The sequence below is a fragment of the Leuresthes tenuis genome, unplaced genomic scaffold (assembly GCF_036924035.1).
Source record: "Leuresthes tenuis unplaced genomic scaffold, fLeuTen1.0.hap1 SCAF_12, whole genome shotgun sequence".
In the NCBI taxonomy this organism is placed as follows: domain Eukaryota; kingdom Metazoa; phylum Chordata; class Actinopteri; order Atheriniformes; family Atherinopsidae; genus Leuresthes; species Leuresthes tenuis.
In genome coordinates, this window is record NW_027325366.1 from 4,744 (window position 1) to 26,550 (window position 21,807).

A 21,807-nucleotide genomic window follows, 5' to 3' on the forward strand; every position below is an offset into this window, starting at 1 on the left:
CTCACTTCCAAGTACCTTGTCCAACAACAGAAGACCTGTTGTTTCATTCTTGTCTTGTCCAAAGCCAACAAGGACTTCCCCCTAACCTCTCCTTCATACCACTCTTCCATAAAGCTCACTTCCAAGTACTTTGTCCAACAACAGAAATCCTGTGGTTTCATTCTTGTCTTGTTCAAAGCCAAGAAGGACTTTGCATACCAGGGGCGATCTGTCGAGGTCTTTTGTCACGACCAGTGTTTTGTTTTCAGACGATTTTTCCACAAAAATGACTGAAAAACAGGAGGTTTTACGGTGGTGTTGAGTACATGCCAAAATGTTAATATGTAACAATAACTTGAGTTGTGGACAAAGGATTCTCATGCACCAAGCCCCTTCACTGCGATTCAGAGCGGTCATAAGACATCAGAGTAACATGACGGCACAAAGAATGTTGCTGTAAACTAGATGATATAGCGCTAGCCAAGCAAGGAGTGAAGTTGGGTTGCTTTGCCAGTGAAAACCATTCTCTCAAAGAAGGTTGCTTTGTCAGAAGTGGGATTTGAACCCACGCCTACAGGGGAGACTGCGACCTGAACGCAGCGCCTTAGACCGCTCGGCCATCCTGACCGCAAAAAAAACACTTGCACTTATTGTCGGCGGGCCCAGGGATCATTCGAGTGAATATGTGGGTCTACGTGGTGTTCATGGGTCTTGGCTGTTGTTTAAGTTGTTTAATAACCACAATAATGTCACGTGTACATAAAATCATTTGAGAAATTAAAAAGGGGGAAAAAGAGAGCAAAGTGAGGAAAGGTGTGACAGATGAGGTCCCCCAGCAGTCTAAGCCTATAGCAGCTTGGGCAACATGGGATGTTTCAGGATTACCTGAGCCATCCCTAACTATAAGCTTTATCAAAAAGCATTTGGAAGCAAGAACTCTTCAGATGTAAAACGGCCGCAATAATCTTTAAACTAGACGATACAGTGCCAGTTTAGCAATACAACGTAGCATAGCCAAGCAAGGAGTGAACTTGGGTTGCCTTGCCAGTAAAAATCATTCTGTTGGAGAAGTTTGCAATGTCAGAAGTGGAATTTGAACCCCGCCTCCAAGGGAAACTGCGGTCTTAATGCAGCACTTTAAAGGCCAAGCGTCGTTGCCGTGATGGCTCGAGCGAGCGGTGTTGATGACTTCACGCTGTCGTTCCGACCATATATTGTGGCTGGAGTCGATGCGCCAGTCGTTGCAGTCTTTTTAGTCACAGAGGTGTCGCTGCTACGGGAAGGTTACCGCTAACGACTCCACAACGAGGAAAATGGAGAAGAAAACAAGAGCAGGAAGAGTAGCACTGTCATCAATGATCAGCATTCTCACCTCTGCTTACATAATAGCTGATGAGCCTCCAGAATTTGAAATTTCAAGAGGCATGATGATGCCCATCTCACCTCCAAATTCCTAAGCATTCTCACCCATTACTTACATAATAGCTGATGAGCCTCCAGAATTTGAAATTTCAAGAGGCATGATGATGCCCATCTCACCTCCAAATTCCTGAGCATTCTCACCCATTACTTACATAATAGCTGAGACTGCAGAAGTTGAAATTTCAATAGGTGTGTTATCACCATTATAGTCTGATGTGGTACTTAGAATACTGTTTTGATATTCTCACCCATCTTAGGCCTAAATGTGAATAGCCCCCCTTCAAATAGCCTGATATGAATCCAGTTTGCTTCGGTCAAAAGCCCTGTCCTGTTGTCCTATGATACGGTACCGGGGGTTTGAAAAATCTGCATAAGGGTCCAAAGTAGAATCTATTTACAACTTATCAACACTGCAAAGGGAAAAAAAAAGTCTAGCTTCTTCTGGAGCAAACATTCTACTTTTTATTGTTTTGATGATGCGGAGTGTCCTACATCTACCACAAGGCAGAATTTCTGGGTGTTGCCACCAAGATTCAAGATTCAAGCGTTTATTGTCATATATACAGTGCATGTTAGAAACACATTCCTGTACAATGAGATTCTTGTTGAGCCCTTTTCACCACTTGCATGCTGCAGATCATGCCTAGTTTCTTCTCAATTGCTTTGCGTGATTCAAAACATTCCTTTAAAAGGCACCTCAAATGGGACACAAAACTCTTATTTCGCTCATTGGCTACGGTAGTCTTTTCAAATGACGACTGTATCTGTCCCATCGAAATTCCTCGTTAGTATAATGGTCAGTATCTCCGCCTGTCACGCGGAAGATCGGGGTTTGATTCCCCGACGGGGAGAGCTAGCACTTTTATCACATGCCTCCCACCAAGTATAATCTAATTCACCCACCATCAGCCAAGTTCCCTCTTGCAAACAGTCACCTCCCTTACAAATCACTCAAGACCAGCAGCTCTTACACCAGCCTTCAATACATGCTGTCATCTCATATTCAACTATCTTACACTTGTTTGCTTTTATCAAAGCACTTTGGAAGGCATTTCACTTGGCGCCAAATGTATTGCCACCACGAGAAGCCTGGCCTGCAGGGACCTCTATCTTCCCCCTAACCTCTCCTTCATAAGACTCTTCCATAAAGCTCACTTCCAAGTACCTTGTCCAACAACAGAAGACCTGTTGTTTCATTCTTGTCTTGTCCAAAGCCAACAAGGACTTCCCCCTAACCTCTCCTTCATACCACTCTTCCATAAAGCTCACTTCCAAGTACTTTGTCCAACAACAGAAATCCTGTGGTTTCATTCTTGTCTTGTTCAAAGCCAAGAAGGACTTTGCATACCAGGGGCGATCTGTCGAGGTCTTTTGTCACGACCAGTGTTTTGTTTTCAGACGATTTTTCCACAAAAATGACTGAAAAACAGGAGGTTTTACGGTGGTGTTGAGTACATGCCAAAATGTTAATATGTAACAATAACTTGAGTTGTGGACAAAGGATTCTCATGCACCAAGCCCCTTCACTGCGATTCAGAGCGGTCATAAGACATCAGAGTAACATGACGGCACAAAGAATGTTGCTGTAAACTAGATGATATAGCGCTAGCCAAGCAAGGAGTGAAGTTGGGTTGCTTTGCCAGTGAAAACCATTCTCTCAAAGAAGGTTGCTTTGTCAGAAGTGGGATTTGAACCCACGCCTACAGGGGAGACTGCGACCTGAACGCAGCGCCTTAGACCGCTCGGCCATCCTGACCGCAAAAAAAACACTTGCACTTATTGTCGGCGGGCCCAGGGATCATTCGAGTGAATATGTGGGTCTACGTGGTGTTCATGGGTCTTGGCTGTTGTTTAAGTTGTTTAATAACCACAATAATGTCACGTGTACATAAAATCATTTGAGAAATTAAAAAGGGGGAAAAAGAGAGCAAAGTGAGGAAAGGTGTGACAGATGAGGTCCCCCAGCAGTCTAAGCCTATAGCAGCTTGGGCAACATGGGATGTTTCAGGATTACCTGAGCCATCCCTAACTATAAGCTTTATCAAAAAGCATTTGGAAGCAAGAACTCTTCAGATGTAAAACGGCCGCAATAATCTTTAAACTAGACGATACAGTGCCAGTTTAGCAATACAACGTAGCATAGCCAAGCAAGGAGTGAACTTGGGTTGCCTTGCCAGTAAAAATCATTCTGTTGGAGAAGTTTGCAATGTCAGAAGTGGAATTTGAACCCCGCCTCCAAGGGAAACTGCGGTCTTAATGCAGCACTTTAAAGGCCAAGCGTCGTTGCCGTGATGGCTCGAGCGAGCGGTGTTGATGACTTCACGCTGTCGTTCCGACCATATATTGTGGCTGGAGTCGATGCGCCAGTCGTTGCAGTCTTTTTAGTCACAGAGGTGTCGCTGCTACGGGAAGGTTACCGCTAACGACTCCACAACGAGGAAAATGGAGAAGAAAACAAGAGCAGGAAGAGTAGCACTGTCATCAATGATCAGCATTCTCACCTCTGCTTACATAATAGCTGATGAGCCTCCAGAATTTGAAATTTCAAGAGGCATGATGATGCCCATCTCACCTCCAAATTCCTAAGCATTCTCACCCATTACTTACATAATAGCTGATGAGCCTCCAGAATTTGAAATTTCAAGAGGCATGATGATGCCCATCTCACCTCCAAATTCCTGAGCATTCTCACCCATTACTTACATAATAGCTGAGACTGCAGAAGTTGAAATTTCAATAGGTGCGTTATCACCATTATAGTCTGATGTGGTACTTAGAATACTGTTTTGATATTCTCACCCATCTTAGGCCTAAATGTGAATAGCCCCCCTTCAAATAGCCTGATATGAATCCAGTTTGCTTCGGTCAAAAGCCCTGTCCTGTTGTCCTATGATACGGTACCGGGGGTTTGAAAAATCTGCATAAGGGTCCAAAGTAGAATCTATTTACAACTTATCAACACTGCAAAGGGGAAAAAAAAAGTCTAGCTTCTTCTGGAGCAAACATTCTACTTTTTTTTGTTTTGATGATGCGGAGTGTCCTACATCTACCACAAGGCAGAATTTCTGGGTGTTGCCACCAAGATTCAAGATTCAAGCGTTTATTGTCATATATACAGTGCATGTTAGAAACACATTCCTGTACAATGAGATTCTTGTTGAGCCCTTTTCACCACTTGCATGCTGCAGATCATGCCTAGTTTCTTCTCAATTGCTTTGCGTGATTCAAAACATTCCTTTAAAAGGCACCTCAAATGGGACACAAAACTCTTATTTCGCTCATTGGCTACGGTAGTCTTTTCAAATGACGACTGTATCTGTCCCATCGAAATTCCTCGTTAGTATAATGGTCAGTATCTCCGCCTGTCACGCAGAAGATCGGGGTTTGATTCCCCGACGGGGAGAGCTAGCACTTTTATCACATGCCTCCCACCAAGTATAATCTAATTCACCCACCATCAGCCAAGTTCCCTCTTGCAAACAGTCACCTCCCTTACAAATCACTCAAGACCAGCAGCTCTTACACCAGCCTTCAATACATGCTGTCATCTCATATTCAACTATCTTACACTTGTTTGCTTTTATCAAAGCACTTTGGAAGGCATTTCACTTGGCGCCAAATGTATTGCCACCACGAGAAGCCTGGCCTGCAGGGACCTCTATCTTCCCCCTAACCTCTCCTTCATAAGACTCTTCCATAAAGCTCACTTCCAAGTACCTTGTCCAACAACAGAAGACCTGTTGTTTCATTCTTGTCTTGTCCAAAGCCAACAAGGACTTCCCCCTAACCTCTCCTTCATACCACTCTTCCATAAAGCTCACTTCCAAGTACTTTGTCCAACAACAGAAAACCTGTGGTTTCATTCTTGTCTTGTTCAAAGCCAAGAAGGACTTTGCATACCAGGGACGATCTGTCGAGGTCTTTTGTCACGACCAGTGTTTTGTTTTCAGACGATTTTTCCACAAAAATGACTGAAAAACAGGAGGTTTTACGGTGGTGTTGAGTACATGCCAAAATGTTAATATGTAACAATAACTTGAGTTGTGGACAAAGGATTCTCATGCACCAAGCTCCTTCCCTGCGATTCAGAGCGGTCATAAGACATCAGAGTAACATGACGGCACAAAGAATGTTGCTGTAAACTAGATGATATAGCGCTAGCCAAGCAAGGAGTGAAGTTGGGTTGCCTTTCCAGTAAAAACCATTCTCTCAGAGAAGGTTGCTTTGTCAGAAGTGGGATTTGAACCCACGCCTCCAGGGGAGACTGCGACCTGAACGCAGCGCCTTAGACCGCTCGGCCATCCTGACCGCAAAAAAAAGACTTGCACTTATTGTCGGCGGGCCCAGGGATCATTCGAGTGAATATGTGGGTCTACGTGGTGTTCATGGGTCTTGGCTGTTGTTTAAGTTGTTTAATAACCACAATAATGTCACGTGTACATAAAATCATTTGAGAAATTAAACAGGGGGAAAAAGAGAGCAAAGTGAGGAAAGGTGTGACAGATGAGGTCCCCCAGCAGTCTAAGCCTATAGCAGCTTGGGCAACATGGGATGTTTCAGGATTACCTGAGCCATCCCTAACTATAAGCTTTATCAAAAAGCATTTGGAAGCAAGAACTCTTCAGATGTAAAACGGCCGCAATAATCTTTAAACTAGACGATACAGTGCCAGTTTAGCAATACAACGTAGCATAGCCAAGCAAGGAGTGAACTTGGGTTGCCTTGCCAGTAAAAATCATTCTGTTGGAGAAGTTTGCAATGTCAGAAGTGGAATTTGAACCCCGCCTCCAAGGGAAACTGCGGTCTTAATGCAGCACTTTAAAGGCCAAGCGTCGTTGCCGTGATGGCTCGAGCGAGCGGTGTTGATGACTTCACGCTGTCGTTCCGACCATATATTGTGGCTGGAGTCGATGCGCCAGTCGTTGCAGTCTTTTTAGTCACAGAGGTGTCGCTGCTACGGGAAGGTTACCGCTAACGACTCCACAACGAGGAAAATGGAGAAGAAAACAAGAGCAGGAAGAGTAGCACTGTCATCAATGATCAGCATTCTCACCTCTGCTTACATAATAGCTGATGAGCCTCCAGAATTTGAAATTTCAAGAGGCATGATGATGCCCATCTCACCTCCAAATTCCTAAGCATTCTCACCCATTACTTACATAATAGCTGATGAGCCTCCAGAATTTGAAATTTCAAGAGGCATGATGATGCCCATCTCACCTCCAAATTCCTGAGCATTCTCACCCATTACTTACATAATAGCTGAGACTGCAGAAGTTGAAATTTCAATAGGTGTGTTATCACCATTATAGTCTGATGTGGTACTTAGAATACTGTTTTGATATTCTCACCCATCTTAGGCCTAAATGTGAATAGCCCCCCTTCAAATAGCCTGATATGAATACAGTTTGCTTCGGTCAAAAGCCCTGTCCTGTTGTCCTATGATACGGTACCGGGGGTTTGAAAAATCTGCATAAGGGTCCAAAGTAGAATCTATTTACAACTTATCAACACTGCAAAGGGAAAAAAAAAGTCTAGCTTCTTCTGGAGCAAACATTCTACTTTTTATTGTTTTGATGATGCGGAGTGTCCTACATCTACCACAAGGCAGAATTTCTGGGTGTTGCCACCAAGATTCAAGATTCAAGCGTTTATTGTCATATATACAGTGCATGTTAGAAACACATTCCTGTACAATGAGATTCTTGTTGAGCCCTTTTCACCACTTGCATGCTGCAGATCATGCCTAGTTTCTTCTCAATTGCTTTGCGTGATTCAAAACATTCCTTTAAAAGGCACCTCAAATGGGACACAAAACTCTTATTTCGCTCATTGGCTACGGTAGTCTTTTCAAATGACGACTGTATCTGTCCCATCGAAATTCCTCGTTAGTATAATGGTCAGTATCTCCGCCTGTCACGCGGAAGATCGGGGTTTGATTCCCCGACGGGGAGAGCTAGCACTTTTATCACATGCCTCCCACCAAGTATAATCTAATTCACCCACCATCAGCCAAGTTCCCTCTTGCAAACAGTCACCTCCCTTACAAATCACTCAAGACCAGCAGCTCTTACACCAGCCTTCAATACATGCTGTCATCTCATATTCAACTATCTTACACTTGTTTGCTTTTATCAAAGCACTTTGGAAGGCATTTCACTTGGCGCCAAATGTATTGCCACCACGAGAAGCCTGGCCTGCAGGGACCTCTATCTTCCCCCTAACCTCTCCTTCATAAGACTCTTCCATAAAGCTCACTTCCAAGTACCTTGTCCAACAACAGAAGACCTGTTGTTTCATTCTTGTCTTGTCCAAAGCCAACAAGGACTTCCCCCTAACCTCTCCTTCATACCACTCTTCCATAAAGCTCACTTCCAAGTACTTTGTCCAACAACAGAAATCCTGTGGTTTCATTCTTGTCTTGTTCAAAGCCAAGAAGGACTTTGCATACCAGGGGCGATCTGTCGAGGTCTTTTGTCACGACCAGTGTTTTGTTTTCAGACGATTTTTCCACAAAAATGACTGAAAAACAGGAGGTTTTACGGTGGTGTTGAGTACATGCCAAAATGTTAATATGTAACAATAACTTGAGTTGTGGACAAAGGATTCTCATGCACCAAGCCCCTTCACTGCGATTCAGAGCGGTCATAAGACATCAGAGTAACATGACGGCACAAAGAATGTTGCTGTAAACTAGATGATATAGCGCTAGCCAAGCAAGGAGTGAAGTTGGGTTGCTTTGCCAGTGAAAACCATTCTCTCAAAGAAGGTTGCTTTGTCAGAAGTGGGATTTGAACCCACGCCTACAGGGGAGACTGCGACCTGAACGCAGCGCCTTAGACCGCTCGGCCATCCTGACCGCAAAAAAAACACTTGCACTTATTGTCGGCGGGCCCAGGGATCATTCGAGTGAATATGTGGGTCTACGTGGTGTTCATGGGTCTTGGCTGTTGTTTAAGTTGTTTAATAACCACAATAATGTCACGTGTACATAAAATCATTTGAGAAATTAAAAAGGGGGAAAAAGAGAGCAAAGTGAGGAAAGGTGTGACAGATGAGGTCCCCCAGCAGTCTAAGCCTATAGCAGCTTGGGCAACATGGGATGTTTCAGGATTACCTGAGCCATCCCTAACTATAAGCTTTATCAAAAAGCATTTGGAAGCAAGAACTCTTCAGATGTAAAACGGCCGCAATAATCTTTAAACTAGACGATACAGTGCCAGTTTAGCAATACAACGTAGCATAGCCAAGCAAGGAGTGAACTTGGGTTGCCTTGCCAGTAAAAATCATTCTGTTGGAGAAGTTTGCAATGTCAGAAGTGGAATTTGAACCCCGCCTCCAAGGGAAACTGCGGTCTTAATGCAGCACTTTAAAGGCCAAGCGTCGTTGCCGTGATGGCTCGAGCGAGCGGTGTTGATGACTTCACGCTGTCGTTCCGACCATATATTGTGGCTGGAGTCGATGCGCCAGTCGTTGCAGTCTTTTTAGTCACAGAGGTGTCGCTGCTACGGGAAGGTTACCGCTAACGACTCCACAACGAGGAAAATGGAGAAGAAAACAAGAGCAGGAAGAGTAGCACTGTCATCAATGATCAGCATTCTCACCTCTGCTTACATAATAGCTGATGAGCCTCCAGAATTTGAAATTTCAAGAGGCATGATGATGCCCATCTCACCTCCAAATTCCTAAGCATTCTCACCCATTACTTACATAATAGCTGATGAGCCTCCAGAATTTGAAATTTCAAGAGGCATGATGATGCCCATCTCACCTCCAAATTCCTGAGCATTCTCACCCATTACTTACATAATAGCTGAGACTGCAGAAGTTGAAATTTCAATAGGTGTGTTATCACCATTATAGTCTGATGTGGTACTTAGAATACTGTTTTGATATTCTCACCCATCTTAGGCCTAAATGTGAATAGCCCCCCTTCAAATAGCCTGATATGAATACAGTTTGCTTCGGTCAAAAGCCCTGTCCTGTTGTCCTATGATACGGTACCGGGGGTTTGAAAAATCTGCATAAGGGTCCAAAGTAGAATCTATTTACAACTTATCAACACTGCAAAGGGAAAAAAAAAGTCTAGCTTCTTCTGGAGCAAACATTCTACTTTTTATTGTTTTGATGATGCGGAGTGTCCTACATCTACCACAAGGCAGAATTTCTGGGTGTTGCCACCAAGATTCAAGATTCAAGCGTTTATTGTCATATATACAGTGCATGTTAGAAACACATTCCTGTACAATGAGATTCTTGTTGAGCCCTTTTCACCACTTGCATGCTGCAGATCATGCCTAGTTTCTTCTCAATTGCTTTGCGTGATTCAAAACATTCCTTTAAAAGGCACCTCAAATGGGACACAAAACTCTTATTTCGCTCATTGGCTACGGTAGTCTTTTCAAATGACGACTGTATCTGTCCCATCGAAATTCCTCGTTAGTATAATGGTCAGTATCTCCGCCTGTCACGCGGAAGATCGGGGTTTGATTCCCCGACGGGGAGAGCTAGCACTTTTATCACATGCCTCCCACCAAGTATAATCTAATTCACCCACCATCAGCCAAGTTCCCTCTTGCAAACAGTCACCTCCCTTACAAATCACTCAAGACCAGCAGCTCTTACACCAGCCTTCAATACATGCTGTCATCTCATATTCAACTATCTTACACTTGTTTGCTTTTATCAAAGCACTTTGGAAGGCATTTCACTTGGCGCCAAATGTATTGCCACCACGAGAAGCCTGGCCTGCAGGGACCTCTATCTTCCCCCTAACCTCTCCTTCATAAGACTCTTCCATAAAGCTCACTTCCAAGTACCTTGTCCAACAACAGAAGACCTGTTGTTTCATTCTTGTCTTGTCCAAAGCCAACAAGGACTTCCCCCTAACCTCTCCTTCATACCACTCTTCCATAAAGCTCACTTCCAAGTACTTTGTCCAACAACAGAAATCCTGTGGTTTCATTCTTGTCTTGTTCAAAGCCAAGAAGGACTTTGCATACCAGGGGCGATCTGTCGAGGTCTTTTGTCACGACCAGTGTTTTGTTTTCAGACGATTTTTCCACAAAAATGACTGAAAAACAGGAGGTTTTACGGTGGTGTTGAGTACATGCCAAAATGTTAATATGTAACAATAACTTGAGTTGTGGACAAAGGATTCTCATGCACCAAGCCCCTTCACTGCGATTCAGAGCGGTCATAAGACATCAGAGTAACATGACGGCACAAAGAATGTTGCTGTAAACTAGATGATATAGCGCTAGCCAAGCAAGGAGTGAAGTTGGGTTGCTTTGCCAGTGAAAACCATTCTCTCAAAGAAGGTTGCTTTGTCAGAAGTGGGATTTGAACCCACGCCTACAGGGGAGACTGCGACCTGAACGCAGCGCCTTAGACCGCTCGGCCATCCTGACCGCAAAAAAAACACTTGCACTTATTGTCGGCGGGCCCAGGGATCATTCGAGTGAATATGTGGGTCTACGTGGTGTTCATGGGTCTTGGCTGTTGTTTAAGTTGTTTAATAACCACAATAATGTCACGTGTACATAAAATCATTTGAGAAATTAAAAAGGGGGAAAAAGAGAGCAAAGTGAGGAAAGGTGTGACAGATGAGGTCCCCCAGCAGTCTAAGCCTATAGCAGCTTGGGCAACATGGGATGTTTCAGGATTACCTGAGCCATCCCTAACTATAAGCTTTATCAAAAAGCATTTGGAAGCAAGAACTCTTCAGATGTAAAACGGCCGCAATAATCTTTAAACTAGACGATACAGTGCCAGTTTAGCAATACAACGTAGCATAGCCAAGCAAGGAGTGAACTTGGGTTGCCTTGCCAGTAAAAATCATTCTGTTGGAGAAGTTTGCAATGTCAGAAGTGGAATTTGAACCCCGCCTCCAAGGGAAACTGCGGTCTTAATGCAGCACTTTAAAGGCCAAGCGTCGTTGCCGTGATGGCTCGAGCGAGCGGTGTTGATGACTTCACGCTGTCGTTCCGACCATATATTGTGGCTGGAGTCGATGCGCCAGTCGTTGCAGTCTTTTTAGTCACAGAGGTGTCGCTGCTACGGGAAGGTTACCGCTAACGACTCCACAACGAGGAAAATGGAGAAGAAAACAAGAGCAGGAAGAGTAGCACTGTCATCAATGATCAGCATTCTCACCTCTGCTTACATAATAGCTGATGAGCCTCCAGAATTTGAAATTTCAAGAGGCATGATGATGCCCATCTCACCTCCAAATTCCTAAGCATTCTCACCCATTACTTACATAATAGCTGATGAGCCTCCAGAATTTGAAATTTCAAGAGGCATGATGATGCCCATCTCACCTCCAAATTCCTGAGCATTCTCACCCATTACTTACATAATAGCTGAGACTGCAGAAGTTGAAATTTCAATAGGTGTGTTATCACCATTATAGTCTGATGTGGTACTTAGAATACTGTTTTGATATTCTCACCCATCTTAGGCCTAAATGTGAATAGCCCCCCTTCAAATAGCCTGATATGAATACAGTTTGCTTCGGTCAAAAGCCCTGTCCTGTTGTCCTATGATACGGTACCGGGGGTTTGAAAAATCTGCATAAGGGTCCAAAGTAGAATCTATTTACAACTTATCAACACTGCAAAGGGAAAAAAAAAGTCTAGCTTCTTCTGGAGCAAACATTCTACTTTTTATTGTTTTGATGATGCGGAGTGTCCTACATCTACCACAAGGCAGAATTTCTGGGTGTTGCCACCAAGATTCAAGATTCAAGCGTTTATTGTCATATATACAGTGCATGTTAGAAACACATTCCTGTACAATGAGATTCTTGTTGAGCCCTTTTCACCACTTGCATGCTGCAGATCATGCCTAGTTTCTTCTCAATTGCTTTGCGTGATTCAAAACATTCCTTTAAAAGGCACCTCAAATGGGACACAAAACTCTTATTTCGCTCATTGGCTACGGTAGTCTTTTCAAATGACGACTGTATCTGTCCCATCGAAATTCCTCGTTAGTATAATGGTCAGTATCTCCGCCTGTCACGCGGAAGATCGGGGTTTGATTCCCCGACGGGGAGAGCTAGCACTTTTATCACATGCCTCCCACCAAGTATAATCTAATTCACCCACCATCAGCCAAGTTCCCTCTTGCAAACAGTCACCTCCCTTACAAATCACTCAAGACCAGCAGCTCTTACACCAGCCTTCAATACATGCTGTCATCTCATATTCAACTATCTTACACTTGTTTGCTTTTATCAAAGCACTTTGGAAGGCATTTCACTTGGCGCCAAATGTATTGCCACCACGAGAAGCCTGGCCTGCAGGGACCTCTATCTTCCCCCTAACCTCTCCTTCATAAGACTCTTCCATAAAGCTCACTTCCAAGTACCTTGTCCAACAACAGAAGACCTGTTGTTTCATTCTTGTCTTGTCCAAAGCCAACAAGGACTTCCCCCTAACCTCTCCTTCATACCACTCTTCCATAAAGCTCACTTCCAAGTACTTTGTCCAACAACAGAAATCCTGTGGTTTCATTCTTGTCTTGTTCAAAGCCAAGAAGGACTTTGCATACCAGGGGCGATCTGTCGAGGTCTTTTGTCACGACCAGTGTTTTGTTTTCAGACGATTTTTCCACAAAAATGACTGAAAAACAGGAGGTTTTACGGTGGTGTTGAGTACATGCCAAAATGTTAATATGTAACAATAACTTGAGTTGTGGACAAAGGATTCTCATGCACCAAGCCCCTTCACTGCGATTCAGAGCGGTCATAAGACATCAGAGTAACATGACGGCACAAAGAATGTTGCTGTAAACTAGATGATATAGCGCTAGCCAAGCAAGGAGTGAAGTTGGGTTGCTTTGCCAGTGAAAACCATTCTCTCAAAGAAGGTTGCTTTGTCAGAAGTGGGATTTGAACCCACGCCTACAGGGGAGACTGCGACCTGAACGCAGCGCCTTAGACCGCTCGGCCATCCTGACCGCAAAAAAAACACTTGCACTTATTGTCGGCGGGCCCAGGGATCATTCGAGTGAATATGTGGGTCTACGTGGTGTTCATGGGTCTTGGCTGTTGTTTAAGTTGTTTAATAACCACAATAATGTCACGTGTACATAAAATCATTTGAGAAATTAAAAAGGGGGAAAAAGAGAGCAAAGTGAGGAAAGGTGTGACAGATGAGGTCCCCCAGCAGTCTAAGCCTATAGCAGCTTGGGCAACATGGGATGTTTCAGGATTACCTGAGCCATCCCTAACTATAAGCTTTATCAAAAAGCATTTGGAAGCAAGAACTCTTCAGATGTAAAACGGCCGCAATAATCTTTAAACTAGACGATACAGTGCCAGTTTAGCAATACAACGTAGCATAGCCAAGCAAGGAGTGAACTTGGGTTGCCTTGCCAGTAAAAATCATTCTGTTGGAGAAGTTTGCAATGTCAGAAGTGGAATTTGAACCCCGCCTCCAAGGGAAACTGCGGTCTTAATGCAGCACTTTAAAGGCCAAGCGTCGTTGCCGTGATGGCTCGAGCGAGCGGTGTTGATGACTTCACGCTGTCGTTCCGACCATATATTGTGGCTGGAGTCGATGCGCCAGTCGTTGCAGTCTTTTTAGTCACAGAGGTGTCGCTGCTACGGGAAGGTTACCGCTAACGACTCCACAACGAGGAAAATGGAGAAGAAAACAAGAGCAGGAAGAGTAGCACTGTCATCAATGATCAGCATTCTCACCTCTGCTTACATAATAGCTGATGAGCCTCCAGAATTTGAAATTTCAAGAGGCATGATGATGCCCATCTCACCTCCAAATTCCTAAGCATTCTCACCCATTACTTACATAATAGCTGATGAGCCTCCAGAATTTGAAATTTCAAGAGGCATGATGATGCCCATCTCACCTCCAAATTCCTGAGCATTCTCACCCATTACTTACATAATAGCTGAGACTGCAGAAGTTGAAATTTCAATAGGTGTGTTATCACCATTATAGTCTGATGTGGTACTTAGAATACTGTTTTGATATTCTCACCCATCTTAGGCCTAAATGTGAATAGCCCCCCTTCAAATAGCCTGATATGAATACAGTTTGCTTCGGTCAAAAGCCCTGTCCTGTTGTCCTATGATACGGTACCGGGGGTTTGAAAAATCTGCATAAGGGTCCAAAGTAGAATCTATTTACAACTTATCAACACTGCAAAGGGAAAAAAAAAAGTCTAGCTTCTTCTTGAGCAAACATTCTACTTTTTATTGTTTTGATGATGCGGAGTGTCCTACATCTACCACAAGGCAGAATTTCTGGGTGTTGCCACCAAGATTCAAGATTCAAGCGTTTATTGTCATATATACAGTGCATGTTAGAAACACATTCCTGTACAATGAGATTCTTGTTGAGCCCTTTTCACCACTTGCATGCTGCAGATCATGCCTAGTTTCTTCTCAATTGCTTTGCGTGATTCAAAACATTCCTTTAAAAGGCACCTCAAATGGGACACAAAACTCTTATTTCGCTCATTGGCTACGGTAGTCTTTTCAAATGACGACTGTATCTGTCCCATCGAAATTCCTCGTTAGTATAATGGTCAGTATCTCCGCCTGTCACGCGGAAGATCGGGGTTTGATTCCCCGACGGGGAGAGCTAGCACTTTTATCACATGCCTCCCACCAAGTATAATCTAATTCACCCACCATCAGCCAAGTTCCCTCTTGCAAACAGTCACCTCCCTTACAAATCACTCAAGACCAGCAGCTCTTACACCAGCCTTCAATACATGCTGTCATCTCATATTCAACTATCTTACACTTGTTTGCTTTTATCAAAGCACTTTGGAAGGCATTTCACTTGGCGCCAAATGTATTGCCACCACGAGAAGCCTGGCCTGCAGGGACCTCTATCTTCCCCCTAACCTCTCCTTCATAAGACTCTTCCATAAAGCTCACTTCCAAGTACCTTGTCCAACAACAGAAGACCTGTTGTTTCATTCTTGTCTTGTCCAAAGCCAACAAGGACTTCCCCCTAACCTCTCCTTCATACCACTCTTCCATAAAGCTCACTTCCAAGTACTTTGTCCAACAACAGAAATCCTGTGGTTTCATTCTTGTCTTGTTCAAAGCCAAGAAGGACTTTGCATACCAGGGACGATCTGTCGAGGTCTTTTGTCACGACCAGTGTTTTGTTTTCAGACGATTTTTCCACAAAAATGACTGAAAAACAGGAGGTTTTACGGTGGTGTTGAGTACATGCCAAAATGTTAATATGTAACAATAACTTGAGTTGTGGACAAAGGATTCTCATGCACCAAGCCCCTTCCCTGCGATTCAGAGCGGTCATAAGACATCAGAGTAACATGACGGCACAAAGAATGTTGCTGTAAACTAGATGATATAGCGCTAGCCAAGCAAGGAGTAAAGTTGGGTTGCCTTGCCAGTGAAAACCATTCTCTCAAAGAAGGTTGCTTTGTCAGAAGTGGGATTTGAACCCATGCCTACAGGGGAGACTGCGACCTGAACGCAGCGCCTTAGACCGCTCGGCCATCCTGACCGCAAAAAAAACACTTGCACTTATTGTCGGCGGGCCCAGGGATCATTCGAGTGAATATGTGGGTCTACGTGGTGTTCATGGGTCTTGGCTGTTGTTTAAGTTGTTTAATAACCACAATAATGTCACGTGTACATAAAATCATTTGAGAAATTAAAAAGGGGGAAAAAGAGAGCAAAGTGAGGAAAGGTGTGACAGATGAGGTCCCCCAGCAGTCTAAGCCTATAGCAGCTTGGGCAACATGGGATGTTTCAGGATTACCTGAGCCATCCCTAACTATAAGCTTTATCAAAAAGCATTTGGAAGCAAGAACTCTTCAGATGTAAAACGGCCGCAATAATCTTTAAACTAGACGATACAGTGCCAGTTTAGCAATACAACGTAGCATAGCCAAGCAAGGAGTGAACTTGGGTTGCCTTGCCAGTAAAAATCATTCTGTTGGAGAAGTTTGCAATGTCAGAAGTGGAATTTGAACCCCGCCTCCAAGGGAAACTGCGGTCTTAATGCAGCACTTTAAAGGCCAAGCGTCGTTGCCGTGATGGCTCGAGCGAGCGGTGTTGATGACTTCACGCTGTCGTTCCGACCATATATTGTGGCTGGAGTCGATGCGCCAGTCGTTGCAGTCTTTTTAGTCACAGAGGTGTCGCTGCTATGGGAAGGTTACCGCTAACGACTCCACAACGAGGAAAATGGAGAAGAAAACAAGAGCAGGAAGAGTAGCACTGTCATCAATGATCAGCATTCTCACCTCTGCTTACATAATAGCTGATGAGCCTCCAGAATTTGAAATTTCAAGAGGCATGATGATGCCCATCTCACCTCCAAATTCCTAAGCATTCTCACCCATTACTTACATAATAGCTGATGAGCCTCCAGAATTTGAAATTTCAAGAGGCATGATGATGCCCATCTCACCTCCAAATTCCTGAGCATTCTCACCCATTACTTACATAATAGCTGAGACTGCAGAAGTTGAAATTTCAATAGGTGTGTTATCACCATTATAGTCTGATGTGGTACTTAGAATACTGTTTTGATATTCTCACCCATCTTAGGCCTAAATGTGAATAGCCCCCCTTCAAATAGCCTGATATGAATCCAGTTTGCTTCGGTCAAAAGCCCTGTCCTGTTGTCCTATGATACGGTACCGGGGGTTTGAAAAATCTGCATAAGGGTCCAAAGTAGAATCTATTTACAACTTATCAACACTGCAAAGGGAAAAAAAAAGTCTAGCTTCTTCTGGAGCAAACATTCTACTTTTTATTGTTTTGATGATGCGGAGTGTCCTACATCTACCACAAGGCAGAATTTCTGGGTGTTGCCACCAAGATTCAAGATTCAAGCGTTTATTGTCATATATACAGTGCATGTTAGAAACACATTCCTGTACAATGAGATTCTTGTTGAGCCCTTTTCACCACTTGCATGCTGCAGATCATGCCTAGTTTCTTCTCAATTGCTTTGCGTGATTCAAAACATTCCTTTAAAAGGCACCTCAAATGGGACACAAAACTCTTATTTCGCTCATTGGCTACGGTAGTCTTTTCAAATGACGACTGTATCTGTCCCATCGAAATTCCTCGTTAGTATAATGGTCAGTATCTCCGCCTGTCACGCGGAAGATCGGGGTTTGATTCCCCGACGGGGAGAGCTAGCACTTTTATCACATGCCTCCCACCAAGTATAATCTAATTCACCCACCATCAGCCAAGTTCCCTCTTGCAAACAGTCACCTCCCTTACAAATCACTCAAGACCAGCAGCTCTTACACCAGCCTTCAATACATGCTGTCATCTCATATTCAACTATCTTACACTTGTTTGCTTTTATCAAAGCACTTTGGAAGGCATTTCACTTGGCGCCAAATGTATTGCCACCACGAGAAGCCTGTCCTGCAGGGACCTCTATCTTCCCCCTAACCTCTCCTTCATAAGACTCTTCCATAAAGCTCACTTCCAAGTACCTTGTCCAACAACAGAAGACCTGTTGTTTCATTCTTGTCTTGTCCAAAGCCAACAAGGACTTCCCCCTAACCTCTCCTTCATACCACTCTTCCATAAAGCTCACTTCCAAGTACTTTGTCCAACAACAGAAATCCTGTGGTTTCATTCTTGTCTTGTCCAAAGCCAACAATTACTTTGCATACCAGGGACGATCTGTCGAGGTCTTTTGTCACGACCAGTGTTTTGTTTTCAGACGATTTTTCCACAAAAATGACTGAAAAACAGGAGGTTTTACGGTGGTGTTGAGTACATGCCAAAATGTTAATATGTAACAATAACTTGAGTTGTGGACAAAGGATTCTCATGCACCAAGCCCCTTCCCTGCGATTCAGAGCGGTCCTAAGACATCAGAGTAACATGACGGCACAAAGAATGTTGCTGTAAACTAGATGATATAGCGCTAGCCAAGCAAGGAGTGAAGTTGGGTTGCCTTGCCAGTGAAAACCATTCTCTCAAAGAAGGTTGCTTTGTCAGAAGTGGGATTTGAACCCATGCCTACAGGGGAGACTGCGACCTGAACGCAGCGCCTTAGACCGCTCGGCCATCCTGACCGCAAAAAAAACACTTGCACTTATTGTCGGCGGGCCCAGGGATCATTCGAGTGAATATGTGGGTCTACGTGGTGTTCATGGGTCTTGGCTGTTGTTTAAGTTGTTTAATAACCACAATAATGTCACGTGTACATAAAATCATTTGAGAAATTAAAAAGGGGGAAAAAGAGAGCAAAGTGAGGAAAGGTGTGACAGATGAGGTCCCCCAGCAGTCTAAGCCTATAGCAGCTTGGGCAATATGGGATGTTTCAGGATTACCTGAGCCATCCCTAACTATAAGCTTTATCAAAAAGCATTTGGAAGCAAGAACTCTTCAGATGTAAAACGGCCACAATAATCTTTAAACTAGACGATACAGTGCCAGTTTAGCAATGCAACGTAGCATAGCCAAGCAAGGAGTGAACTTGGGTTGCCTTGCCAGTAAAAATCATTCTGTTGGAGAAGTTTGCAATGTCAGAAGTGGAATTTGAACCCCGCCTCCAAGGGAAACTGCGGTCTTAATGCAGCACTTTAAAGGCCAAGCGTCGTTGCCATGATGGCTCGAGCGAGCGGTGTTGTTGACTTCACGCTGTCGTTCCGACCATATATTGTGGCTGGAGTCGATGCGCCAGTCGTTGCAGTCTTTTCAGTCACAGAGGTGTCGCTGCTACGGGAAGGTTACCGCTAACGACTCCACAACGAGGAAAATGGAGAAGAAAACAAGAGCAGGAAGAGTAGCACTGTCATCAATGATCAGCATTCTCACCTCTGCTTACATAATAGCTGATGAGCCTCCAGAATTTGAAATTTCAAGAGGCATGATGATGCCCATCTCACCTCCAAATTCCTAAGCATTCTCACCCATTACTTACATAATAGCTGATCAGCCTCCAGAAGTTGAAATTTCAAGAGGCATGATGATGCCCATCTCACCTCCAAATTCCTGAGCATTCTCACCCATTACTTACATAATAGCTGAGACTGCAGAAGTTGAAATTTCAATAGGTGTGTTATCACCATTATAGTCTGATGTGGTACTTAGAATACTGTTTTGATATTCTCACCCATCTTAGGCCTAAATGTGAATAGCCCCCCTTCAAATAGCCTGATATGAATCCAGTTTGCTTCGGTCAAAAGCCCTGTCCTGTTGTCCTATGATACTGTACCGGGGGTTTGAAAAATCTGCATAAGGGTCCAAAGTAGAATCTATTTACAACTTATCAACACTGCAAAGGGAAAAAAAAAGTCGAGCTTCTTCTGGAGCAAACATTCTACTTTTTATTGTTTTGATGATGCGGAGTGTCCTACATCTACCACAAGGCAGAATTTCTGGGTGTTGCCACCAAGATTCAAGATTCAAGCGTTTATTGTCATATATACAGTGCATGTTAGAAACACATTCCTGTACAATGAGATTCTTGTTGAGCCCTTTTCACCACTTGCATGCTGCAGATCATGCCTAGTTTCTTCTCAATTGCTTTGCGTGATTCAAAACATTCCTTTAAAAGGCACCTCAAATGGGACACAAAACTCTTATTTCGCTCATTGGCTACGGTAGTCTTTTCAAATGACGACTGTATCTGTCCCATCGAAATTCCTCCTTAGTATAATGGTCAGTATCTCCGCCTGTCACGCAGAAGATCGGGGTTTGATTCCCCGACGGGGAGAGCTAGCACTTTTATCACATGCCTCCCACCAAGTATAATCTAATTCACCCACCATCAGCCAAGTTCCCTCTTGCAAACAGTCACCTCCCTTACAAATCACTCAAGACCAGCAGCTCTTACACCAGCCTTCAATACATGCTGTCATCTCATATTCAACTATCTTACACTTGTTTGCTTTTATCAAAGCACTTTGGAAGGCATTTCACTTGGCGCCAAATGTATTGCCACCACGAGAAGCCTGTCCTGCAGGGACCTCTATCTTCCCCCTAACCTCTCCTTCATAAGACTCTTCCATAAACCTCACTTCCAAGTACCTTGTCCAACAACAGAAGACCTGTTGTTTCATTCTTGTCTTGTCCAAAGCCAACAAGGACTTCCCCCTAACCTCTCCTTCATACCACTCTTCCATAAAGCTCACTTCCAAGTACTTTGTCCAACAACAGAAAACCTGTGGTTTCATTCTTGTCTTGTTCAAAGCCAAGAAGGACTTTGCATACCAGGGACGATCTGTCGAGGTCTTTTGTCACGACCAGTGTTTTGTTTTCAGACGATTTTTCCACAAAAATGACTGAAAAACAGGAGGTTTTACGGTGGTGTTGAGTACATGCCAAAATGTTAATATGTAACAATAACTTGAGTTGTGGACAAAGGATTCTCATGCACCAAGCCCCTTCCCTGCGATTCAGAGCGGTCATAAGACATCAGAGTAACATGACGGCACAAAGAATGTTGCTGTAAACTAGATGATATAGCGCTAGCCAAGCAAGGAGTGAAGTTGGGTTGCCTTGCCAGTGAAAACCATTCTCTCAAAGAAGGTTGCTTTGTCAGAAGTGGGATTTGAACCCACGCCTCCAGGGGAGACTGCGACCTGAACGCAGCGCCTTAGACCGCTCGGCCATCCTGACCGCAAAAAAAACACTTGCACTTATTGTCGGCGGGCCCAGGGATCATTCGAGTGAATATGTGGGTCTACGTGGTGTTCATGGGTCTTGGCTGTTGTTTAAGTTGTTTAATAACCACAATAATGTCACGTGTACATAAAATCATTTGAGAAATTAAAAAGGGGGAAAAAGAGAGCAAAGTGAGGAAAGGTGTGACAGATGAGGTCCCCCAGCAGTCTAAGCCTATAGCAGCTTGGGCAACATGGGATGTTTCAGGATTACCTGAGCCATCCCTAACTATAAGCTTTATCAAAAAGCATTTGGAAGCAAGAACTCTTCAGATGTAAAATGGCCGCAATAATCTTTAAACTAGACGATACAGTGCCAGTTTAGCAATACAACGTAGCATAGCCAAGCAAGGAGTGAACTTGGGTTGCCTTGCCAGTAAAAATCATTCTGTTGGAGAAGTTTGCAATGTCAGAAGTGGAATTTGAACCCCGCCTCCAAGGGAAACTGCGGTCTTAATGCAGCACTTTAAAGGCCAAGCGTCGTTGCCGTGATGGCTCGAGCGAGCGGTGTTGATGACTTCACGCTGTCGTTCCGACCATATATTGTGGCTGGAGTCGATGCGCCAGTCGTTGCAGTCTTTTCAGTCACAGAGGTGTCGCTGCTACGGGAAGGTTACCGCTAACGACTCCACAACGAGGAAAATGGAGAAGAAAACAAGAGCAGGAAGAGTAGCACTGTCATCAATGATCAGCATTCTCACCTCTGCTTACATAATAGCTGATGAGCCTCCAGAATTTGAAATTTCA

General features: G+C 44.0%; 2 non-coding genes across 2 annotated transcripts; both read right to left on the reverse strand.

Moving 5' to 3' along the window:
* Positions 1-5,626: 5,626 nt before the first annotated feature.
* trnal-cag (transfer RNA leucine (anticodon CAG)) lies at positions 5,627-5,709 on the reverse strand. Its single transcript has one exon. It is a non-coding gene; the product is annotated as a tRNA-Leu (tRNA).
* Positions 5,710-20,933: 15,224 nt separating this feature from the next.
* trnal-cag (transfer RNA leucine (anticodon CAG)) lies at positions 20,934-21,016 on the reverse strand. Its single transcript has one exon. It is a non-coding gene; the product is annotated as a tRNA-Leu (tRNA).
* Between the last annotated feature and the right edge of the window lie 791 nt (positions 21,017-21,807).